The sequence below is a fragment of the Balearica regulorum genome, chromosome 2, assembly GCF_011004875.1.
Source record: "Balearica regulorum gibbericeps isolate bBalReg1 chromosome 2, bBalReg1.pri, whole genome shotgun sequence".
Classification (NCBI taxonomy): Eukaryota; Metazoa; Chordata; class Aves; order Gruiformes; family Gruidae; genus Balearica; species Balearica regulorum.
In genome coordinates, this window is record NC_046185.1 from 74351465 (window position 1) to 74378235 (window position 26771).

Below are 26771 nucleotides of genomic sequence, written 5' to 3' on the forward strand. Positions count from 1 at the left end.
CATTATTATTTATTATTATTTATGTTCTGTGGAAAAGATGTTTGTGTCACATTCGGTAGGCATCACAGCAGCTTCCTGTGCTGATCCAGCAATTGCTGCAAGTAAGGATAGGACTCCTCTACTCGAGGCAGAAGTTCAGGGACTTCTATCTTTAAGTGTAATACTTCTGAATATATTTTTAAAGATATATCTACATATTGAAGTCTAGTAAGGCACATTTCATTTTTTACATGGGCTTTGTTTTTGTTCGGGTTTTTTTCTTTTTTTTTCATTCTTGACAGAAAGGTTACTAAAGCAAGGCCTTATATAATCTGTTTTCATGACCAGACCATGCACTAACAAAGTGTAATTGAGGCTGCCTTGAAATTTTGGTAAAGCTTGGTGGGGAGTTTATAGTAATTTCACATACGCCTCTGGGGAAAAGCAAAAGTAACCCTTTATTCAGAGCTTTGCACGTTCTTCCATCATTTATACTTCCCTTGGCTACATATTGGGACACTGTAGGCAAGCTATAGGATAGCATGGAGAAATCAATGCTGGTTTGAATAGCTCTAATGGTGGCTATAGCAGAATTTATTTGGGATGATGAAAAATGGCATATGTAACTCATGCATTGTCTCCTAGCTATGTAGAACTGAAAGATTTTTCTAACCTTTCTGGAAAAGAAAAATAAAGAGCCTATGGAAAAGTTAATGCAATACAGAAAAGGGTAAACTGTCCCCTGTCCCTGCTCTCCTTTTAATCCTGACCAATAAGCTCTCAGTCAGCTCCTCATCCATCCCCAGGTAGAGCTCCATGCACTCCAGCTGGTCATTGACATAGAGGATGATGCCCCCTCCTCATCTCCCTTGCCTGTCCTTCCTAAAGAGCCTGTAGCCTTCTATCCCACAGTCCATGTATCTGTGACTCCAATAAAATTTCAGCCCTGCAGGCATGCACATGTCTCTAACTCCTCTTGCTTGTTCCCCATGCTACGTGCATTTGCACAGAGGCATTTAAGTTGAGCCCCTGATGAAGCTGGCTGACTGGCTGGAGTGGCTGGAATTCCTTTGTGCTGCCCTTCAGGTGCTCTCCTGCTGACCTGTGATTCTTCTCCCGGCTCTGGGCATCTATTGCTGGCACTGGCATCAAACTGGTAGGAGTGGGATAGATTGAGATTCCTCTCTTCCGGCAACTTATATAGTACCAATCAAAAATGTCAATCAGTTCTTGATAACGTTTTAGCCATGACTTTGTGGAAGAAAACGTAATAACCAGGTAGCTGTTTTGGGGGTTAAAGAATTACTGAAGTAATTAGTCTAAGCTGTAAATATCTGTGTTTTATCTGTGCTTAAACATCTCTCTGAGGAAATCTAACTTAATGTGACTAAAAGAGGCAAAGACTCAAAACAGCCAGAATGGACTGGGTTTTAAAAAGTTTTTGACAAAGCAGTAGTTCAATAAAAATAGACAAAATGCCAAACCAGAAGTAAACACAATGGAATCTCTAAGGAAAAACTGAAAAGGTCAATTAAATCCAGTCGTATAAAGCTGTCCTGGTTTCAGCAGAGATAGAGTTAATTTTTCATTCTAATAGCTGGTACAGTGCTGCGTTTTGGATTTAGTATGAGAATGATATTGATAACGTACTGATGTTTTTAGTTGTTGTTAGGTAGTTGTAGTGTCTACACTAAGTCAAGGACTTTTCAGCTTCCTACGCCCTGCCAGGTGCACAAGAAGCTGGGAGAGCACAGCCAGGACAGCTGGCCCAGGCTGGCCAAAGGGATATTCCCTGCCATAGAATGTCATGCTCCGGATATAACTGGGGAAGCTAGCCAGGAGACAGAATCGCTGCTCAGAAACAGACTGGGCATCAGGTTGTTTTATTTTCCTTTTGCATGTGGTGAGCAATTGCATTTGTGCATCACTTGTATTATTATTAATATTATCATTATCATTATTATCATTATGATCATCATGATCATCATCAATCATCATCACCATCATCTTCCTTTGTTATTCTATTAATCTGTCTTTCTTTTAACCCACTAGCTTTTTTCTATTCTTCTCCCCATCCCCTCGGAGGGGGAGGAGTGAGCAACTGCGTGGTGATCAGTTACCAGCTGGGGTTAAACCATGACAAATGCTGAGCTAGATTCAATCTTTCTTCACAGTTCTTGACTTTGCTGGGAAGAATTTATCAGGTGCCTGAAAGGGTGAAAGTTCCCTTTCTCCATTACCATTATGTAAGGTTGAAAGACTGGAAAAGTGGATAGACCAGAGTGTGTGTCATCTGTGACAGCTGCTTTGCTGCCAAGGCCAGGAAAATGGCTCTGAACCAAGAGGTTTGTGTGCTTGAGCGTGGCCAGGAAAGAGTAAAAGTCTGATCAGACAAGAACTAGGTAGAAAACAAATTTATTGCACACAGTTGGGTGTCATTACATTTCACTGAAGTCCTTTGAGGCTGTATTAAAACAATTAATACCAGACATGTTAATTCAAATGGTTTTGTATTCCAATGCCTCAAGGGCTGTGGGAGATGGGGAGGGAAGTCCAGAAGGAAATAGGTCAGGCCGTTTCTTCACTAGTGGCTAGGGTGAAATATTTGTGTCAAATACTTGCAGGGATGTGTTTATATCTTTTCACTATTTAGCTGTACCTTGTTGCAAGGCATCGGGGACAGATATGCTTCCATCCTGACAAGATGGTTGCTATTATCAACACTTACAGGTCTTCCTTTCCCCTAAATTCTCCAGCAAACATGGCTGGTTATAGAAAGTACTGTTTATTCTCAAAGAAGCCTTTTGTTCTGGTTTTTGTTGTTTTTTGTTGTTGTTTTTTTTTCCCCATGACTAATTTCTGTCCCAAAGGGTGCTTTTCTCAGTTTTATGTTTTCAGACCTTTTTTATTTTCTGTCTTTAGGAAAGTGCTAATACTAGGTCCTATATTAGTATAATCAAACTGAAATCTCAAGCTGTCTAAAATGATATTAAAAATAGTTCAGTCTCCACAAACCTTTCTGCCATATTTGTGACCTTTCACATACAGTCATTCATATCCAAGCAGCAAATTCAGACAAATGTTGTTTATTCATGCTGTGTGCAAAAGAGGGGTAAAAATCAAGTGAAATTATTGGTAAAGAAAAAAGAGGTAAAACACTGAGTCAGTCATATGATCAAGAAACATATCGAATCGTTTAGATACTAAGATGTTTGCTAGTTGGTGCTAACCTCTGCAGCATCATGCAAATCTGGAAAGATTTTTATTTTCAATAAAATAGATAAAGAAGGAATTATGCAAACTCTCTGTCTTGGAATTTGCATGATCAATTAGGCAATCAAAGTATTTTTTAATAGAATATCTAAAGAGTTTTAAAGCTAAGTTTTCTCATGTGTTGCCTTAGTTCTTAATTACATTTTGTGTATAAAATTTTATTCCAATACAGTACAAAATGCAGCAAGATATTTTAGTGCCTCCTCTCCTCCCTGCAACCTACCTGCTTCTCCGGCTGCTGCTTTTGCCTTCTGCTTCGAACTGCCTTTGCAAACAAACCTACCATTGCTCTCTGTGGGCCACTGCAAAAGTGGCAGACATAACCACAATTAACCACAATTAACTGCCTTGCCTTACATAGAAATTTTTGGGCTGTGTTAGCCCTTTGCCTAGCTATGGCTTTTTCATTTAAAAGTAGATTCTTTTAATTATGTAATAGAAGATCCACTTTAAATATTGTGAAAGGATTCTTTTTAGTGGGACCTAACCTCCAACACAAATAGAGCAGTCTGGATAGTATTTGTGACAAGATAATGTGTGAATCTATATGAATGGAAAAAATTCCACATATAGCATATATAAATACATAAATTCAACTTTCATGCTTTCAAATATTTCACAGCTATTACCTAACAGTAAGAAAATTTAAAAAAAAAATGACAATAAAAAGTTTTTTTCACAACTGATAGTAAAAGTATTGATTTTATATCCCATACAGCTCTCAAAATTGCAGCTTTATATTTTCTAAGAAGCAGAATGATTATAGTATGTCTGAGATGCAAGCTATTGTGAAATTGAACCAGTTACATGTACTCTCTCCTGTGTCATAATTACAATTTATAACCTCTGTTGCTTGAAATTCACAACGGATTTCTGATTGAGGCTTCTCATCCTAAACATCCACAGGTCAACAGATGTTCTGAAATGATCTTCCAGAACAATATCTAGAATATTTCCTGAAAAAAGCTGGTAATATCTGATGTCTGCATTTGTTTCATTTTTCTAATCCCTTTCTTGACATTCAAAATGACCTTTGAATTTAATTTTTTCTTCATTTGTTCCCCTGATTGGCTGGACACAAGTCAAGACTCGTCTGTAGAGCACCAGAGCAGAAAGGTGTCAGGAAAGAGTTCAGCATTGTTGTTGGGCGGAACCTTCAATTAGGCACTGAGACCTAGGAGCAAGCTAAACAAGCATGAGCCTTCTTGATCAACAAGAGGAGTTGGGGACATGCACATGCCTGCAGGGCTAGGATCTTGTTGGCATCATGGAGACATGGTGGGATGGCTCCTATGGCTGGAGCGTTGAAATGGAAGGACAGGCAGGGGAGACAAGGAGAGGGTGTCACCCTCTATATCAATGATCAGCTGGAGTGCATGGAGCTCCACCTGGGCATGGATGAGGAGCTGACCAAGAGCTTTTGGGTCAGGATTAAAGGGAGGGCAGAGACAGGGGACACTACAGTGGGGGTCTGCTACAGGTGACCTGACCAGGAAGACTGAGCGGATGAAGCCCTCTACAGATAGCTACAAGCAGCCTCATGTTCAGAAGCCCTGGTCCTCATGAGGAACTTCAACGACCCTGCTGCAGCTGCACCTTGGCTGCAGTGAGCACAAAATGGTGGAGTTCAAGATCTTTAGGACAGCAAGGAGGGCTCACAGCTAGCTCACTACCCTGGATTTCAGGAGAGCAGACTTTAGCCTCTTCAGGAATCTGCTTGGTAGAGTACCATGAGACAAAGCCCTGGAGAGAAGAGGTGCCCAGTACAGCTGGCTGGTATTCAAGGATCACCTCAGGAGCGATGCATCCCAACAAAGAGGAAGTCAGGCAAGCACACCAGGAGGCCTGCATGGGTGAACAAGTTGCTTCTGGAGAATCTCAAATCCAAAAAAGGAAGGCTACAGAGGGTGGAAGCAAGGGTGGGTAGCCTGGGAGAAATACAGAGAAATTGTCCGAGCAGCCAGGGATCAGGTTAGGAAAGCTAAAGCCCTGATAGAATTAAAACTGGCCAGAGACATAAAGGGCAATAAGAAAAGCTTCTACAGGTACATCAGTGATAAAAGGAAGACTAGAGAAAATGTGGGCCACCTCCAGAAGGTAATGGGAGACCTGGTTATCCAGGATATGGAGAAAGCAAAGGTACTCAGCAATGTTTTTTTGCCTCAATCTTCTCTGGCAAGTGCTCTAGCCATGCCACCCAAATCACAGAAGGCAAAGGCAGAGACTGGGAGAATGAAGAACCGCTCACTGTAGGAGAAGATCAGGTTAGAGACCATCTAAGGAACCTGAAGGTGCACAAGTCCATGGGACCTGATGAGATGCAGGGAACTAGCAGATGAAGTTGCTAAGCCACTATCCATCCTACTTGAGAAGTCGTGGCAGCCCAGTGAAAGATCACACTGACTGGAAAAGGGGAAACATAACCTCCATATTTAAAAAAGGAAAAAAAAGGGAAAGATCCAGGGAACTACAGGCCGGTCAGTCTCACCTCTGTGCCCAGCAAGATCATGGAGCCGATCCTCCTCGAAACTACACTAAGGCACATAGAAAATCAGGAGGTGATTGGTGACAGCCAGTATGGCTTCACCAGGGGAAAATCATGCCTGACAAATTTGGTGGCCACCTATGACGGGGTTACAGCATTGGTGGATAAGGGAAGGGCAACTGAGGTCATCTACCTGGACTTGTGGAAAGCATTTGACACTGTGCAGCATGACATCCTTGTCTCTAAGTTGCAGAGACATGGATTTGATGGATGGACCACTCGGTGCATAAGGAATTGGCTGGGTGGTCACACTCAAAGAGTTGTGGTCAATGGCTCAATGTCCAAGTGGAGACCACTGATGAGTGATGTTCCTCAGGGGTCGGGATCGGGACTGGCACTGTTTAACATCTTTGTCGGTGACATGGACAGTGGGATTGAGTGCACCCTCAGCAAGTTTGCCGATGACACTGAGCTGTGTGGTGTGGTCGACATGCTGGAGGGAAGGGATGCCATCCAGAGGGACCTTGACAGGCTGGAGAGGTGGGCCAATGTGAATCTCATGAAGTTCGACAAGGCCAAGTGCGTTGTCGTGCCTATTGGTCAGGACAATCCCAAGGACAAATACAGGCTGGGTGGAGAATGGATTGAGAGGAGCTGCATCAAAAGAAGCATGACTGGCAGGTTGAGGGAGGTTATTCTCCCTCTCTGCTCTGCTCTCATGAGACCCCACCTGGAGTACTGTGTTCAGCTTTTGGGCCTCCAACATAAGAAGGACATGGAGCTGTTGGAGAAAGTCCAGAGGAGGGCCACAAAGATGATCAGAGAGCTGGAGCACCTCTCCTACAAAGACAGGCTGAGAGAGTTGGGGTTGTTCAGCCTGAAGAAGAGAAGGCTCTGGGGACACCTTCCAGCAGCCTTCCAGTGCTTGAAGGGGGGCTACAGGAAAGCTGGAGAGGGACTGTTTACAAGGGCATGGAGTGATAGGATGAGGGGTAATGGCTTTAAACTGAGAGGGGGTGGGTTTAGATTAGATATCAGGAAGAAATTCTTTCCTGTGAGGGTGGTGAGGCACTGGAACAGGTTGCCCAGAGAGGTTGTGGCTGCCCCATCCCTGGAAGTGTTCAAGGCCAGGTTGGATGGGGCTTTGAACAACCTGTTCTTGTGGTAGGTGTCCCTGTCCATGGCAGAGAGGTTGTTACTAGATGATCTTTAAGGTCCCTTCCAACACAAACTAATTTGTGATTCTATGATCATGCCTCCATTTTATTTTATCGCTTTGATTTTTCCCTTGACTGACAGACACATTTCCTTATTTTTCTCTCCTTTATTCTTACATCCTCAAGGAGAACCTGTGAAGAGAGTCAGATCTTTCCTTTCATGTCTGTAGGCCTCTCAAAATCATGTGGAGGCAACATTTTTTCCTGTGGTTGAGTGAATATATTTACTGTGGTTGCTGAATATCATTCTCCAGTAGAATTCTGCTTCATACAGTGCATTCAGTAAGGGCAAAGGAAGTAGAGAAATAAACAGTAAGAAATAACCTTGCTGGATTGTAGGTACAGCATCTTTCTCACAATTTTGAACTAGATGTCTCAGTGGCTGATTCACAATTTCCCGAAGTAGGTAATTGCTTTTCCCAAAAGTGATGCACTGTTGGGAGTACCACTGGCTGCTTCTCTGAAAAATGCTCAGAAAGGCAAACATCTTAAGAGGAATGAGAAAAGGAGGCCTACTTTCCTTCTAGCAAAATTCTGAATTCACTTCATGAATTTTTACTCACTTGGTTGACATAAGGGTTTCCTTGGTTTGTATGTTCTTCAGTACTTTTTTTCCCTCATTGCTCACATAATGATGCTCAATTCCTCCTTTTCTTCTCTGTTACTCAATCTCAATGGATAATGTTTAGTGTAACTTTGGGGAAAAAAGTCTTATCTGGAGGTAAGAATCCTTATAATTTATGACAGCTGTCAAAACTTCAGGCACAGTGGTTTTAAAAGTCTTTGCTGCTGAAAGTTTCCACTTATAGTAAGGTCTGACCTATGCGAGTGGTACAGTGCATTTTTGAGCTTTGTTTCCATGCCTGAGGGATACTGCAAATCAGAGGCTTCTGAGTATAGGAAGACATGATGACTTGTGCCAAGGGACTAGGCCATCAGCTTGCACCATTTATGGATAAATTTCAGCTTATTGTAAAGTGTCAAACCTCATAAAATGCCAGACAGAAAATATTGTGGTGAAGTCCATTGTCATGTTAAGAAACCAAATGCTTTTTTGAACTGATTTTTGTTCTTTCTTGAAAAGAACTTACTTTTGCAAATGGCTTGTGGCTGTTGTAAGATGTTGGGCAGGGCAAGTACTATGGTATATGTGGTCAAAGCCAGATGTGTTCATCTCATATCCATGGTATGATGGGAAGAGGGTGAGTGAGATCCCTCATTTGTAATTCCTCACTTGCCTGAGCCAGAGTCCACTCTAGTGGAATAACTGGGATGTTGCAGCCACGGATATTTAGGACTAGGAGGTGGAGAAGATTGTCTCTATTGCATGGCACTTCTTCGTGATGAATAAAGCTTAATTGGTGAAAAAAAGTACTTTGTTTTCTAAAAGGTATTTCTTCTTGCTGCACTTCCAGTGGGGGTGTTGCCAGTTTAATGATGGACTGTGTGTGCTTCAAGCCACCTGTCAGTGGGCCTGAACAGATGTGCAGGGAATTCACTCAACTTTTATTGTTAAAACTGAAACCCTGTTTTTCTTGCGTTCATACATTTCATGATTGCAGTCAGCAGCCCCTAGGATTTCTGGAATTGAGAGTGGATACCTTCACAGCTTTGGTGTAGTTCTAGTTACTGTTTCCCTAAGTAATTTGTACTAAGCAGTTTGTACTATTTTTAGTGTAATATGTTTTTCTGCCAGGGCCTTCAGATCTAATCTTAAAAGCTTCCTTTTAATATTGATGTTGGAAAGATGTTATTGTACTGGTAGTCCTGCTGCAGCTGGCTACAATTTCTCTGCTCATATTTATGTTCTAATGCATGGCTAAATTCCACAGTTTTTAAATGTGGTTCTGCAAAGTAATTTTGGTCTTGATTCCAGAAGCCGTTTAAAATGAAACATATGTTCAGTGAATTAGATATCAGACCTCAAAATACACACTTTGAAAGCTGCCTGACCTCTTGGTGTTTGGATGTAAATATCAAAGGTAAAAAAAAACAACAAAACACTCACTTAAGAATGATTCAGGACTTTCACTGAGAGTCATGAGATAACTATGAATTTCCCCACGTGTTTTATCTATTGGGCCTCAAACAAAGGCAGGCATGTCTTTAATTAATTTCTTTGAAGAACCTCATGGTTAGAGGAGTCACCTGGAATATAGGAGACAAATCATCAAATCCCACAGGTGCTTGAGGGGACTTAAGGACTGGGTCATGTCATTCACTATAGTGTCTGTTGTGGTTTTGTCCCGGCTACCAGCTAAGCACCACGCAGCTGCTCGCTCTCTCCCCCTCCACAGGACAGGGGAGCAAATTGGAAGAGTGAAAGTGAGAGAACTCATGGATTGAGAGTTTAATAAGACACACACACAAAAAGGAAGATAACAACAACAACAACAAATAATAATGATATATACGAAACAAGTGATGAACAGCACAATTTCTTATCACCTGAAGTTGATGCTATGCAAGACGCCCAGCTACCCAGCCTCCCAGCCCACACACGCAAGCAAAGCAAAACAAGGAATTCATTCACCACTTCCCATAGGCAGGCAGGTGTTCAGCCATCTCCAGGAAAGCAGGGCTCCATCACATGTAACGGTTACTTCAGAAGACAAATGCCATCACACAGCAGTCAATGCTGCACAAGGCCCCATCTACCACGCCAGGCCCCCAGCTGACACGTCTCTCAGCCCACCTCTCAGTTATAAACAGGACATGGTGTCCTATAGTATGGAATATCTCTTTGACCAGTTTGGGTCAGCTGTCCTGGCCTGCACAGTCAAGTTATAAAGTTGTTTCTTTCTGTAATCCAGTCTTTGTACAATATCCATTGCTCCACTTAGTTTGTCAACATCAAAGGTGCCATCTCCACTGTCCAGAACACTGTATGCACTTGACTACCTGGCAACACCTAAAAACATTAGTGTATTATCAACATTATTCTTATCCTAAATCCAAAACACCGCACTACACTAGCTGTCAGAAAGAAAATTAACTCTATCCCTGCTGAAACCAGGACAGTGTCCTAAATTCGAAGTAATGGGATATTTCATGGTTGGCATTCTCTCAACCTCTGCTGCTGAAGCCATTACAGGTCACATGAAAAAATTTGCATATTTATTTTAGGGTGAAAAAAGAATAGGTACTTCAGTAGAAAGGTCATGTGGGAGTCTTATTCAATAATGGAGGGAGAGCTTGGTTTCTGTTTGCTGTTTCAGTTAATTTTAAATCTTTTTTATCAAAAATGTGGTAAAGGCAACTGGTGAGATGGAGGAATGCATCTCAATCTCCAGAATAGTCTATATCCATGTAACTGGATTGAATGCTGGAGAAATAACCCATCAGGAAATAAAAAGATAACTCAGATCTGTGGAAATTGCTTTAGCCACTAGGGCACTATGCCAAAGAAGAACCCAAACCAATCAAATTGGTTTGTATATCTTGAGCAGTGACACTTTCCTTAACTGGCATCTTTGATGTTAAAAATACTCCATGCACACGTAAAATATTTCATTAATAAGCATTGCTGATAGCCATAAGAAATCATAATTATTTAAATTATTTTGGTGTAGTGCAAAATTATTGATCCCAAGCTAGGAAATAGGGATAGAGCTTTGCTCCCTCTTTTCCTTTTACTCCTTCCTCCATTTTACTGAAAAAATTTTGGGCTGGACAAACAGCTGCACTGAAACCCTACTGGAAGAATGGTCAGAGCAGCCTCATGGAGGCACACAAGTTGGCAGGAAAAGATAGGATGAGTTCCAGACACTGAAGCCCTTATAAGTGTCAAACTCCTGACAAGTGATTTCAGTGCCTGATCCTGTTGCATGTGAAGTGATGCTTTAATTTGCAATTGAATGACAAAGTGCTCAAGTCATCCTTATCTCCTGAGTAACTAAAGAGAGACTCTGCAGTGTAAAAACTCATTATGATTCTTCTGTGTCATTTTGCACCTTTAGAAAGGAATTTTTTATCATTACATCGCTCTCTGGCATATTTTTATTAGCACTGAGCTGCAAAATATGAGATGCACACCTAGAATATGTGCTTGTATTTACAGATGAAATTGAAGATTAAAAAGAAAATTCATATTGCATCTGTGCTAATTCCACAGAGCCTCTCTGCCATTGATCTTTACACTTTATAATAGTTTCTTTCAAGCTCTGATGAGAAAATAAAATATAACCATTCTTTGTAAGTGTTATTTGTTGCTGTGCATACCAGAGGAAGAGATGATTTTATAGTCGCTTTACAAGTGGAGATTAATCTAATGAAGTAATTAGAGAAAGTTAAGATAAAATCTAAGATCAGAAACTTTGGAATGGGAGACACAATATTTTCTACTGTCTGATGTGCTTCTTTCTGTTTCCTGGAGCTGGAGAATGGTAATTTTTTGAGCACTTTCTGCCCTGTTAGAACTTGAAAGCAGAGCTGGAAGCCTTTCAAGACAGGGATTTCTCTCTATTGGGAGTTTGAAGACAGGGCACTGGTCACTGAGTCTTTAATTTGTAGAGAGTAGATTAGGAACTGGCTGGCAGCTGTTATGGAATCATCTGCACATGCAGTGGGCTAGATCCACTGATAGGCTATGAGTGCTTTGTGCCAATTTGGCTAAACGAGGGAGCATTGGTGAGTGCTTTTTTTTTTTTCCCCAGAGTGTCTGAAAGTAAGACGTACCAGTACATTCTCTACATTTTTTATGATATCATTCTACAAGTTACCAAAGGGATATAGCACACACAGACATGAGACTCGCAAGGAATGAGGAGAAAGGTGAGAAAGCATCAGGTCAGGAGGGTTCTGAGGTCCTTATTCTGTAACAGAGCTATGCTCCATGGCCTGATGCACCTAAGTCTCAACCTGTGGTTAGATGCATCAAAGGATGAATTTAAAGGAGAATGCGTTGGCAGTGGAAACACATGAACAACTCTGTGTGTGTGTCTGGATCATGAGCTGCAGAACAAGTGGAACAGATTCCCAAGCTGAGCTCTGCAGCTTTAGGAGACAAGAAAAGCATAAATTGACTCTAAGCTACTTTGATGTCTTTTTATCTCTTTCTAGAACTGCTCATTGTCCTATTTCTGTACAAGATGTTTATGCTGGCCTCAACCCTAAGACTGTTGAATCCCAAATATGTTCCAGGTGCATCCTCCTTCCCCTTGCTGGAATTCTTCCTTGGGGGTAAAACAAGGGAGTAGGTCTTTACTTCAGTTCATAATGATTAATTATATACAGAAACGAGTGTCCCCACTTTTTGCTGCTTTTAACAATCAACTGTGATCAATTTACAGCACATTGTGTTCCTTTGTGACCATAAGGCTGTCATACTGCAGCTTCTCTGCATTCCTTAGGGAATTTGGTCTACATCCCCTGATCTGGAAGATTATATGTAAGAGTTGTTTTGGCTGCTGTTGAGACTGGGGTTTTCTCCTTCACAGGAACTTCTTCCTGGGTGAATGCATTAGTTTTGTGCCTGTGTTGCATTGGTCTATTTGCACTAGAACATAAAAGAATGAACCAAAAGTTAAAAATGGTTCAAGGTAGTTATTGGTTTGAGCCTGATATGTCATCAGGATTATACTTTTTTGTTTAAATTCATGCCTGCAGTGAACCGACCTGCAGCATCTCCAAAATATTGTTCAGCACAAAGGGGAACCATTGCAAAAGAAGAGGAACCACTTTGTGACCCTAGTGAAGTTTATATCCTCTGCATTTCAGATGCTTGAAGGCATGGGAATAGAGTTTCTATGTTCAGTGAGTGAGACCTCAATTCCTGAGGTCTAGTTCAGGACCCTGGCTATGGAAATGCATGTGTGCCTTTGTAAAATGCCTTTTCTCTACACTAACTATAGCTGGTGATTTGGTTTTACCTTATTTAATGCTAGAAAATGTTTGGCATCTGGGGATTTGATAATCCAGTTGAGAACTTCACTTTCTGACTTGCTGTTTGAATTTTTATTAATTATCTTTTCATGCTGTACAGTTTTATTGTTGGGGGGGTGTGTGTGTGTGTTAGCTGTACCTTAAATCTGCAGGCTAAATCAAATCAAATTAATTTCTCAATTCTATATTGCTTATCTGAGAGTAAGCAGTATAATATTTGTCTCATGGGAATGATAGGTCTATGCACAGCTGCCAAGCATATACTCTTTTTGGTAAATGTGGGTGGTTAAAAAGTGTGAAGTAAACAGTGTATTGTTAACCATGGACACATAATCCCTCAGAATGAATAGTTTCTGAAACATGAACAATGGGGACTTTGGAAAACAAATGACTCATGCAATTGCACACTTAGGTTTGGAGAAAGTGCTGCACAAATCTTTGTCTCATCACTATAGGGCAAAGATATATGCCAGCACCTTCACATGATGGAAACGAGTCTTGTGAGGAATTGATTAAAAAGTTGCCACTGCTGTAATGTCTTTTTCCCCAAGATAAATGGGACAGAAGACAGAGTCTCTCTCCTCTGCCGCAGTGATAATGTTAGAAGGATGATAATCTGCCCTCAGATCAGCTCTTCTGGGCAAGACGACATTCCCCATGACTGTCCTGGGCTGTGTTTTCCACAGTACTCTGGGGTCACATGGGGAAATGGTTTTTCTGACCTGGGTTGACCCATTGCTGACAAAGTTAATAAAGCAGCTAAAGTTTATGTCTCGGTATTACTTTATTTTTGAACAGTCTTTCCTCCTGGATGCACTGTGACTGAATTTAAAGAATAAGGCCCAAGTTAATGAATAAAATTCAGGAATTTGCCCTAATTACAAAGGTGTCCTTGATCTGGGTGCTCTAGATTATGCTCTGCTAGAGCATACTTCTTGCAAGTGATTCCCTGGGAGACTGTATTCCTGTGCAAGACACCCACGTTACACGCCTTAGATTGAATGATCTGACCACCTCTGCAAATGTGATATAAGGAGAGCTGAGGATAACTGGAGATACATATACCCTGCACGGGTGAAAAAGATATTTATTTCTATTTTATGAGCTCCTTATCCATTTTTTCATACTTTTCTGAGACTGTGAGCTGCCTCATGCATAGTAATTGCTGTGGTATTAGAAATGGCAAGGAATTGTCCCCCCAAAATTACAAAATTTTTATCATTATTCCTGCAAAGTTGTGGTTTTGAAAAATCAAAGGCCAGCAGAGGTATAATACATAGATCTTGATAATTTTATTCATTTTTGTGAACTTTATTTTGGTCAGGGACAGTGATCTGAAAGCTGCAAAACTGGTGAAATACCAGTGTCTTGCTGTGTCTCCAAATTTGTATTTGTATATGAGAAGCATTGATTTATACCGAGAATTTCTATCCATCTTCAGTCGGGTCGTTGACTCCTCTTGTCACTCAGTAATGACTTTCTTATCACAGAGGGCCAGAAGAGCCCTTGTCAGTATTTTCAGATTTCAATAGCCTCTGGTACGGTGTGTCACCAGACAGCAGTGCCTCTGCCGGGTGGTTCTGCTGTCAGCTTGGATGTTTTGGAGTGTTTCTCATCAGAGCAGGTTGGAGCTGCCTAAATCTATGGGGGAGCTCTTATGAGGCCCCACTCTGGTTATGGACAGAGATCTTAGGGTCACTGATAGCATCAATGCACTTAATTATTTTCTTGATGTTGACATTTAAAGATATCTTGCTAAAATTTGGCCCCTGATGCTGCTGATAATAGGCAGTGATGTTCCTCTCATTTGCTTTGCAACAGGAGCAGGAGCGACATGTTACAGATCTGCTCACTTGTGTTGTCAAAAAAGTAGGTTGCTCAGAAGTGACAGGTCTGGCCAGTGGAAAGGTTGGGGAAGGAACATGAGGGAATTCACGTTTGGTATGATGCTCAGTATAGGGCAGTAACATACATAAATATACATTATCAAGATATAATGTAAAAGGAAATTATTTTGCTTTGTCTGTGATAGTGTATTCAGAAGCTTATTTCTATTTAATAAACTGCAATATTTAATGTATCCAGTCATATTTTAAAGGGCTTTTACAAGAGGCAATTGGACCTATATCAGTGCTCCTGTGTCCCGTGCTGTTGCACAGCAGCCTGGCTTGGCAATGGAGCTGAGCCAGGTAGGCACCTCCCCGACTGACTGCTTGCATCCAAGTGATTTCTGCACAGCACAAGATCTGCTATCCAGTCTACAGGAGAAATACAGGCTTTTGGTTGTGTAGAAGATGATATTATGGAGAACACAGAGGAAAAAAATACTGATGATTTTAAAATGGCCAAGATTTAATCTCAGTGAGCTTTATGTCCATGTCCAGTTTCCCCTCTCAGGAAGACTGTTTGGTCCTCACTTTCCATGTTGCATATTTGTAGGATGCTCACTTGTTTGAGCTTAAGGCCAGACTGTAAGAACATGGTTTTGCTGAACTAAAGTATTTGGTCAGCTTGTCCAAAATGCAGTAATTATTATAGAATAGAATCATGGAATAATAGAATTTTAATTATGCAGCCTGAGAAGGGAAGATGACATTCTGCTCTGGATTCATTGCTGGATTCACTTTTTTTTGCTATCAGTACAATTATGCATCACATCAGATTTTTCTTGTGGGCCAAGTAGTTTAGTAGCAGCTTGATTCTCAGGTTATGCTCTTATACTCACAGTCAGTTGTCATGGCTCTCGCTGAGTCTATGGAAAAGAGATTTAGTCTTAGACATGGGAGATCTCAGTTGTATTTCTGCCTTTGGCAGTGCCTCGGAGACTGAATTTATGAAGGTAACCTCTCATCTCTCTGTTTTCCCTTCCACCCAATTTTTATGTGGCTTGCAAGTTACCCGTGGCATGGACATTTACTCTTTGCAATGGCCATGGATCAAAGGGAAGGACTGCTGGATGTGATGAACTGCCAGAGTGCAGGCGAAGGGCTTGTGGGGGGTGGCAGGAACAGCTCCCCTCCCAGCACGAGGCTTGCGCCGTGCCTCTTGCTGCATGTTACATGTGCACAGTCGTTAGTTTAATGGAGATCTGGTCCTGGCTGGTCTTACTCCTAGGAGCTAAGGTAATGTAAATAACAATCACAGGGTCTTTTCCTCTGAGAGCTTAAAAATATGTTACTTTAACACTGCGAAAGGTGACAAAAGTCTATCTTTGTTCTCGTGGCTTTGGTGCATTGGACAAGGTTTTCTCCTGGGATTTGAAAAGGCACTTGGAAAAGGCTCTTTTAAGAAGTTAGCTTTATAGGATTATTTTAATCATAACACAGCTTTCAAGGCACACTGGTTGTATTTATTATTTGAATTATGTTTAATGATTTCTGTTTTCCTCTTGTGCATACTTATTTTTATCATGTGCTTTTCCCTGTATTTAAAGTGTCTGGGATGCTTTTGTTGACAGGTGCTACATAAATAAAGTGTATTATTGTTTTAATAAGCTGCAACAGGACAGCAATTAGAAAAGTCCATATGTTCATATTGTCTTTTTAATTGTTGGTATTGCCACGATTTACCATTAGAGGAGAAAGGTGAAATAGAAGGGAACTTCCATGTGGGAGAGAAAAAGTGCTTCTCTCTCCCATATGCCCACTGAAAAAATATTTCCCTGAAGGCATTAAAATAGATGCAGTAGGTTATATTTTAGGATTATGTCCAATCTTTCTTTACCTGTCTCTTGAAACATGATGGAAAGGGTGCTGAGCAGCAGTTAAATGTTCGGCTAGCTAAATGATAGAGGAGGCTTCAGGACACTGATGAGACCTCACCCTACTGTGTTCAGTGATGGCAGTACAGTCATACAGAAAAACATGAAGCCAGCTATGCTCAAAATGTTTGTCATGTGTGTACAAGCAGGAGGTTTGTATTGGGTTTGCATGGCAAGGTTTTGGTAGCCGGGGGGGCTACAGGGGTGGTTTCTGTGAGAAGCTGCTAGAAGCTTCCCCTGTGTCTGACAGAGCCAATGCCAGCCGGCTCCAAGATGGACCTGCCGCTGGCCAAGGCTGAGCTCATCAGCAATGGTGGTAGCACGTCTGGGATAATCGAGTTAAGAAGGGAAAAGAACACCAGGAACAATTGCAGCCAGACAGAGGAGTGAGAAGATGTGAGAGGAATGACTCTGCAGACACCAAGGTCAGTGAAGAAGGAGGGGGAGGAGGTGCTCCAGGTGCCGGAGCAGAGATTCCCCTGCAGCAGCTTATGGAGAAGATCATGGTGAGGCAGGGTGTCCCCCTCCAGCCCATGGAGGTTAACGATGGAGCAGATATCCACCTGCAGCCCATGGAGGACCCCACACTGGAGCAGGTGGAGGCCCAAAGGAGGCTGTGACCCTGTGGGAAGTCCACGCTGGAGCAGGCTCCTGGCAGGACCTGTGGCCCCATGGAGAGAGAAGCCCACACTGGAGCAGGTTTGCTGGCAGGACTTGTGACCCCGTGGGCGACCCACGATGGAGCAGTCTGGTCCTGAAGGTCTACACCCCGTGGGAGGGACTCACACTGGAGCAGTTTGTGAAGAACTGCAGCCCGTGCGAAGGACTCATGTTGGAGAAGTTCATGGAGGACTGTCACCTGTGAGAGGGACCTCACACTGGAGCAGGGGCAGAGTGTGAGGAGTCCTCCCCGTGAGGATGAAGAAGCAGCAGAGACAACGTGTGATGAACTGACCACAACCCCCATTCCCCATCCCCCTATGCTGCTCAGGGGGAGGAGGATGAGAAATCAGGAGTGAAGTCAAACTTGGGAAGAAGGGAGGGGTGGGGGAAAGGTGTTTTTAAGATTTGGTTTTATTTCTCATTTTCCTACTCTATTTGATGGATAATTGTGGTGGGTTGACCCTGGCTGGAGGCCAGGTGCCCACCAGAGCTGCTCTATCACTCCCCTCATTCACTAGACAGGGGAGAAAAGGTATAATGAAATGCTTGTGGGTCGAGATAAGGACAGGGAGAGATCACTCACTAATTATCATCACGAGCAAAACATACTGAACTTAGAGACAAATTCCTCTAATTTATTACTAGGCAAAACAGAGTAGAGGAATGAGAAATAAAACCAAATCTTAAAACACCTCCCCCCACCCCTCCCATCTTCCCGGGCTCAACTTCACTCCTGGCTTCAACCTCCTTCCCCCCTCAGCGGCACAGGGGGACGGGGAATGGGGGTTACGGTAAGTTCATCACACGGTGTTTCTGCTGCTTCTTCATCCTCAGGGGGAGGACTCCTCTCATCCTTCCCTTGCTCCAGCGTGGGGTCCCTCTCAGGGGAGACAGTCCTTCACAAACTTCTCCAGCGTGAGTCTCTCCCACGGGCTACAGTTCTTCATAAACTGCTCCAGCGTGGGTCCCTCCCACAGGGTGCAGACATTCAGGACCAGGCTGCTCCAGCGTGGGTCGCCCACTGCCAGCAAACTGCTCTGGCGTGGGCTTCTCTCTCCATGGGGCCACAGGTCCTGCCAGGAGCTTGCTCCAGCGCGGGCTTCCCACGGGCCACAGCCTCCTTCAGGTGTCTCCACCTGCTCTGGTGTGGGGTCCTCCATGGGCTGCAGGTGGAATCTCTACACCCCCTCATCCTTCCTCCATGGGCTGCAGGGGGACAGCCTGCTTCACCATGGTCTTCACCACGGGCTGCAAGGGGATCTCTGCTCCGGCGCCTGGAGCATCTCCTCCCCCTCCTTCTGCACTGACCTTGGTGTCTGCAGAGTTTCTTACATCTTCTCACTCCTCTCTCTGGCTGCAAAAGCTCTGTCTGTTTTTTTTTCCTTCTTAAGTATGTTATCAGAGAGGTGCTGATGGGCTCGGCCTTGGCCAGGGGCGGGTCTGTCTTGGAGCCGGCTGGCATTGGCTCTGTCAGACACAGGGGAAGCTTCTAGCAGCTTCTCACAGAAGCCACCCCTGTAGCGCCCCCCCCCCCCCCCCCCCCCCCGCTACCAAAACCTTGCCACGCAAACCCAATACAATAATAAATTATTTTTTCTGAGTTGAATCTGTTTTGCCTGAGATGGTGATTGGTGAGTGATGTCTCCCTGTCCTTACCTCAAACCATGAGCCTTTCATTCTATTTCCTCTCCCCTTTCCAGCTGAGGAGGGGAGCGATAGAGCAGCTTTGGTGGGCACCTGGCCTCCAGCCAGGGTCAACCCACTACAAGGTTTTACCACTGTGCCTTGCATTGAACACCTGAACCAACATTTCTGAAGGTTGAGAAATGTTCTGTTAGCTGACATTCTTCTGGTTATTTGTTATTGCTGCCAACTACTGTACTTCTAGACGTAGGCTGGTCTTGAAAGAAAAAATATCAGAATAATACTTAAAAGACAAGAAAAAAAATCCACAAAGGACTATTTCCAGCTGGAAATACCAGCAGAGAAGCTAGAAATCTCTTGAGAAATGCTGTTGTACTGTGATTTCCAGCTATAAGTAAAAAGTTGTGGTGGCACAAAGCTGGGGGGTGACAGACTGCAGCAGCAGGCATATTAGCCAGGACCTAGGCTGTCCTGGGGTTGACTCCCAGCTCGGCAGTGTCTGGCAGTGCTGGTGCACCTTCAGCCACCCACCTCACCTCTGCTCTCCCTTTTCCTTTTTGGACCGGTGACTGTTTCTGAGTGTGTATTTTTATGAGTGCCTGTTAGAAAATGACGAAGATCTAAACTGATGTCTAAGGTCCACCACAATTCAAGTAATCGCTCTTTGATGTTTAACTAATAACTGTAACCATGAAGATGTTTTTTGCTGGAGACAATCTACGATTCCTGTTTTGAGTTTCTGACTCAGTCTGGAGTCTTTTTGACTTATGCTGCTGTAAATCAGACCAGACCCTAATACTTTGTACACAGTGCTTCTTTTTTTTTTGCACATTGTGAAAGTGGAAAACTAGATAGGGCTACTTACATTTTATCAAAATCTATGTCACAGTATATGGCATTTTGAAAACCAGCCAAGTTTTTACATGTAGTTTCTACAGTGTAGTAAAAAGTGCACATAAGCACGCCTACACACCAATTCTGAACTGCAGGAGTATGTATTTTATTTCCACTGGAACTCTTTCCTTGCAGTTTTAATTGTAGGCTTTCTTCTTTTCTTTTGCAGTCATCAGAATTTTTAGCACTAATTCTGTAATATTTATTGTGTAAAGGGTACCTGAGGCATTTTTGTTGTTGTTCCAAACTAAGAAATCAGTTATAGCCTCACTAGAAAACAGTATTTGTTTTTCTTGCTGTCAGATGGGCTCCTGCTTGGACATGCACAGCTAGTCTCTCGCAGAAGGAGGTCAGCCTGCCTGCCTGCCTGGGGGGGGGCGGTCTGGCTGCCCACAGGGCAGGAAAGTGCATTGGTCTTTTAATGCTGGGACCAGCAATCACAGATCATAGCTGTTAGCTGTTTCCCAGCATTGAGGTCTGCTTTCCTCAACCAAGCTCACCTTAACATCTCAGGAACTTGAGAGAAAGGTAGGGAATACAAGGTCCCACAGGAATACATCATATGGCTGGGGCCTGGGCAAGTTTGCAGTAAAATTTATTTGTAGTTTTGAAGGGTAGAATTCAGCACTTGAGTAGCACAGTCCTATATTACGAAGCTTGGTTTGTGAAAGTATGGGATTTTTACAGTTGGTTAAAACATTGGGTTTAGTTATGTTGTTTGAATTGTTTTCCTTAAGTTTAGAAAACTTAGGGAGACTGAATTTTTTTTATCACTATTATAAAACATCCTTTTACAGATACAAGATTTATTTTATCTCTATGTCTTTGGAACTAATTGCTTGCATTGTATTTCTGCCTACATGTATTTAAAACAAATAATGGTTTAACTGTAACTCTCCTTGTCCAAACAAGCTGGATCTGATGGACCTCACCCACTGAAATATTTGTATCACTGCAGCATCTTACTGTTGGCTGGAGATGTCCAAATGCAGAACAAAAAAATGGTCCTCACTCTGAATTTACACTTGAGGTGTAAGCCACAACAGTCAGATATAGCCAGATGGAAAATGCAAGTGGTGATATTAGTCAAGATGATAGGGAAGACCCTCAGCACAGCAGAAGCTTAACCATCATCATGTTATACAAGCATCAGGAAAGGCAGTGCTCTAAGATTTGGAAAACAGCAATAAAGCAGGTTTCAGATGTTTCTGAGATGCTGAAAGGGAGAATGGGACTGAGCACAAAGGTGATTGTTTTTAAATTGAACATGAATTCAATGGGGGCTTGCAGGAGTTCAGTACTGCCCAGCCATCCTGTTCATTTTTGAGGATGCAAAATGGGAGAAACTTGTTATCCAAAGGACCAGTAGCTACACGCTCTCCTTCTGCAGCCTCCAGATGTTGCCTAAATTGTGCCACTTAGTAACAAATACCTGTAGAGCATAAAAGTACTCTTTCTGCCCCAAGAAGAGGTAGAAATACAGAGAAAAGACAGTAAAAATAGGTTAGGAAAAGAAACATACTGTATCCTCTTAAAAATATTAGAGGGGTGGAGGAGAAGGTAATAGGGAAGTAGCAGAAATGGAAGGGAAAGTTGTTGCACACCTGTGATGTATATAGCTAAGTATGCTTAATGTACATAATTTATTTCCTGCACTTTCAAGTTCTTCCTTGCCTGTATTTTGTGGAAAATGGCTGTGTTGTAGCATCACAGCATCTTATGGCTCACCCCAGTGCTGTCCTCTCTGGCACAAAGGTTTAGCTTTGACTCATATTTGTCTTTTTTTTTTTTTTTTTCCTTTTTTCTCTTAATCAAAATTAAAAGTAATTTAGTTTGAGAGGATGGGCTTGTTCTTGTGAGTGGAAAAACAATGCTGTATGTTACATCTTTCCTTGGGCACCTCTACAGGCACAGGTACCTTATTCAGCATGTCACAGGGATGAACAGTTACCCCAGATGACAACCCACCATGTTCTCCTGACAAACAGTGTTGTGTCATGGAAGCTTCAGAAGCCAAATATAGCAGTATTCCAGGCAATGTTTTACGAAATGTAACTATAGCAACTAAACCTTCACCACCAGATGATAACACAATCTTTTTTTAAAAAATAAAACAACAAAAAACCCACAAAAATGTCTCTTCTCCTTAGTCCCACACCTACACATGCTACACAGCATACTATCTACTATCTACATTATTAGATATTTAGATTTTTTAAAAAAAATGAACAGGGCAAGTAGATGTAGTCACCTTTAAACAAAAAATAAATTGTGCCTTTTCGTAGCAACTTTCCATCACCAGCTTTATCTGTGTCACTGCAGTTACTGCTCTAGTCGCAGTCAGTTTGTATTTTTTATTTTCCAGGTGCCACACGGTGGTGCTCCTGACTCCACATTGCTCAGAGGCCTGAGCCGGCTGAGGGGAGTTACAGATGCAGTGTGCGTACCAAAACTGATTTTGGAGGGAGGGCTAGCACTCTGTTCTGCAATGAAGGTGAATCATGCTGTGGGATGGGGGAATGTACTTTTCTCCCAGGGCTCAGCTACTAAGCCAGGTACAGGAAGAAAGAGCTGAATAATGGCAGCTGATAGAAGTCCTCAGTCTTGTGCATGTATGCAGAAATATACACATATTGAAACTCTTTATACTTGATTACTATGTGAATTTTGCACGCTGGCTTTGTTTTGGCAGCTACCACGCCTTCCCATTCTCTCTGATCAGTAGAAGACTCATGCAGGTTCACAGCTCAGTATCCTCCTGGGAGCAAGGACAGCATACTTTTCTCTAGGTCTATGATAAAAATGCAGAAAAGCAAGGCAGAGGGAGGGGAGAGGCACCTTCCTCTCCATCTAGGGAAGGGCCGGAACAGAATCAGGAGCTGCCTCGGTGGCCCCAGGCAGGATCCCCCGGATTTGACTGGAAGGCAGACAGCAGTGGTGCTGGCCTCGTGTCAACCGAAAGATCTCTTTTCTTCATAAGAAAAGCCCTGTATCTAAATGGACATCCTCGTCTGTATCAAGCCGACAGCTCACTGAAATCGACAGGAATGATTTCATTGACTTGTGTGTGCTTTGAATCTGGTCCTGTGAACTGTAGCGTTCTGCCAGTTGAAGTTTAGTTGTATGTGTTTAGGAGTTCACCTCCCACTGAGAGTTTCTGATAGCTTTACTGAAAATTGGATAGGGCGGGGGGGTTGGAACTAGATGATCTTTAAGGTCCTTTCCAACCCAAACCCTTCTGTGATTCTATAATTTAGATATTTATGTGAGTCTTGCTTTTAAATTGTTGGAAACCATCTTTTTAATTAATCCTTATAAAAACAATTGAATGCATGACCTACAAGGATAATTACTTGTGTTCTGCTTTGATTATTTTGTGAAAGTTTTATTGGATTTGTATGCACTGATATGTGATCTAAAAGAGGAGTTCTAATAAAGTCCATGTACATACTACACTATGAACTTTTTAGGACTGGCAGCCATGTTGTCTATATAAACAATATATTCCATAACCTATTGTTATTAGCATAACTTTTTAAAAGTTTATGTTTTCTGTCTTTCCATGTCTTTGGATTATTTATATAATATATGTAAATATTCCATAAGGCCATAACCTGATTATTGGAGAAAATGTCTATGGCTTTAAAAATACCTTAAGTTAGTGCTCAATTTATGGATAAACCCAATAGCCTTGTGTGATGGGATCCCCTGAATCTGAGGAGGTATTGCTAGTCTCTGACAGATTACTATTCCATTATAGCTTGTTATCCATTGTGTGTAGTCTCTATCAAGAGCTAATGTTAATCAGAATTCTTTATTATTATTAAATATAATTGTAAGCTATTTCCCAAATACGAGTAAGTAAAGGTTCGATGGAAGCTGGTCTTGAGTGAAAACCGAGACATGACTAGACATCACCAGGCAGCACCTCTCTACATTACATAAATGGACTGAGGGACAAGGCAGGCAGCATTAACCCTGCCCATGTCTGACCAGTGACAATTTTGCACTTCAAGTCCAACATTACATGTCAAAGACAAATGCTGAAAATAATAAAATTTCATTAATATGTAAACTAAAGTTTGGTATTTTGCGTGACTTCATTATGAGCAGGAAGAAGTAAGCAGGAGTGTATCTGCAATTAATAGTGTCTCTGATGAGTGGTGGGTGTAGACAAGAGAAAAACTTTAACCAAAGCAAGACCAGATGTGCCTACAGGACAAGGCTGCTTGAAAATTATCCTGCCAGTTAGCCTTGTTTCTTATCTTTATTAACTGAATGACCCATACAGAAACTGATGATGTTAAAGCAGTAGGGAGATATTAAGATATTTATTCACTTATTTCATTTCATCTTTTTCCAAATGGAAGTGCAAGCTGATTGTGTCAAAGCAGAGCCAACTACTTACATCATCACAGGCTGACATTTTGCTATTGATGATATTTTATGAAATGCTGAATTGGATTTGTCCTCACTGTCAAGAAATCCTGAGTGGAACTTTTTCCCTGAGACAGAATGAAATGGAATCATCCAGACCAACCAAGAGATCTCTCTGTTGTCTTTATTCACATAAGCTTCACAACAAAATCGGATCCCTGCCCACTCAAATCCTAATGAATACACTGAAGTGTAAAAGCTTTGTGCCAAGGAAAGTCATAAAATATACATAGTTTTTCTATATGTATGGAGTGGTAGAGACTTGGAGGTTTTATTTCCCTTGTTTCTCTCTCTAGAATGGATTAAAATATTACTATTTTACTGATCCCAAATCAGAAGATACTGTGGGGGATCGAAATAAACTGTGAATAAGGAATTAGTCCCCAAAAGATGAATTCCAGAAGTCATTAAGAATGCATAACTACGTAAAAGCAATGCAAGTTTACAAAAAGATATGCCTGCCAATGCGTCCCGATACAATCAGGATTGTTTTCTGCACTGGCTCACAGCTGACTTCCAATGCCAATTCTTACACAGATCTTTGATATCTTCCCCTCTTGGGAAAGAACTAGATATTTATGCATGCCTGAGAGGACTCCTTAGAAGCACAAGGAACCACATTTGCTCTTTCTCGCCTAGCAGGGTGCACTCTTAGCTCATCCTGCAGCACTGCTCATGGCCTGTTTGCAAATATCACTTTACATTCGTCTCCTGCTGCCAAGGGGACAGGACATCCAAAAGCTTGCTGATTTCACCACATCCTCTGGCAACAGACAGCTTGAACAATAAAACATATAGATTGTTTTGCTTACATGAAAATAAAGGATTGAAAACAAAAGGTTACAAATGAAATAATTTTCATGCCTTTTTTTTTTTTTTTGTACGCTTTCTCAGTTGTTCTGACATATTTCACTGGGAACGCAGTTCTTGGGGTTAGCAGTGGGAGGCCTGGCCATCCAGGTCTCTCGCATATATTCTGTTCTCTGAGTACTGAGTAACTTTTCTCTATTTTCCTGACTAGATATACTACACTCAGTTTCTCCTTGATTCACTGCAAATGGAGTATTGAAGGCTGGGAGAGAGGGAAGGCAAAAGGCTAATGGTCAGAAGGAGATATGTTGTCTTTGCTGTTTTCAGTTTTTCACTCTTTGCTCTCTTGATACACCTGCCTTCCTGGATGTCTTTATATTTTAACGTATAATGTTGTTTTTCATGCTTAGATGGTCTTGCATACTTTCTTCCACTTTTTTTTTTTTTTTTAAGTTTACAATATTAAAATAGTACATGCTGAAAACATCATTCTCCATAACATCTGAGCAGCTGATGATCTCTCATGCCATACTAGTTTTCTAAAGAGATCACACAAAGGCATTTTAATGAACCTATTTAGAACAGATGGAGAACATTGACATTTGATATGTCAATATGAGTGAAAGCTACATATCTTCGTCCAGTATTTATTCTCAGTTTTGTTGTCTAAACCAGTGTTTTTCCCTTAGCTCCCTTTCTCTCATTTTCCAGAAGGGAAATATAATCAAGCCACTACATTGGATGATATTTGCAAAAATTGAGAAGGAGTTTGTGTGTTTGTTTATGCGTGTGATAACACCATTAAAAATGTAATGATACAAGAAGGAATGAGGTATTGTCAGATAGTTCCCAGATGACTACCTTTAATTAAGTTATGGCATAGCTAAGCTTTCCTTATCACATCCTGTCTGTCTTCCTGAATTTCTGAGAAAACATTAAGTAAATTCATATAAGGTACTTCAGACAGGAGCACACAAAAAAGATAACTATAAATCCTCTGGTCAGCTCAAGCATCCAGAAGTTTCCTCTGCTCTTTTGTCTAACGGAGATGTTTTCTGGATTCTGTACATGACTCTCAGTGTCATATACAGGCAGCAGGCAGGAAACTTCAATTAAACTGCGGATGTTAGTTTAGAAGGTGATTCACTTCAATGAATTAAGCAAAAACTGCAAACAAGGAGACCTATGAGTTCAGTGGGTAGAGGTTTCCTATAACAACTATGTGGTTAAATCAACCATTAGTCATGAGACATACACTGTCAGATACTTGTTTTAAGATCTAGAAAGTATAAGTTACTCCTTTTTTGTAGTAGTAGTAGTAGCGTTAGAAACCTAGGAAGTCTGTTTTTCCACAGAAACGTGGCTTGAAAGGAAGCCAACCAAGCACTCCTAACCTCTGAGAAAAGTGTGGAAGCTGAATGACTAAACTGGGGCTTCAAACTCACACAAATGTACTTAGCCATCTCATTTGGGATCTCCAGGATTTTAATGTTTAGCCTATGTGACTACTGTATGAACCTGATAAGTGCAGCATCAAGGGAAGAAAATAATGCAATCTGTCCCTAAACCACAATACTAAGCAACTTAGGCTACAAGAACATATTTATTGTTTTCAGTGATAGGATTAGCGTATGTGCTCCTTGCAAAGCAGTTATATATTGACAAACACTTTAAAATCTGTGATTCTGCAGCAAACATTATATTTTTAAATATTTCATCCTCATAC

At 41.8% G+C, this 26771-nt stretch overlaps 1 long non-coding RNA gene across 1 annotated transcript in view; it reads right to left on the reverse strand.

The window, feature by feature from the left end:
• Positions 1–18365: 18365 nt before the first annotated feature.
• LOC142600429 (uncharacterized) overlaps positions 18366–26771 on the reverse strand; it is a 438778-nt gene continuing 430372 nt past the window's right edge. Inside the window, exon 3 of the long non-coding RNA XR_012833903.1 lies at positions 18366–18546. This is a non-coding gene — a long non-coding RNA (uncharacterized LOC142600429). The remainder of the gene's footprint in view (positions 18547–26771) is intronic.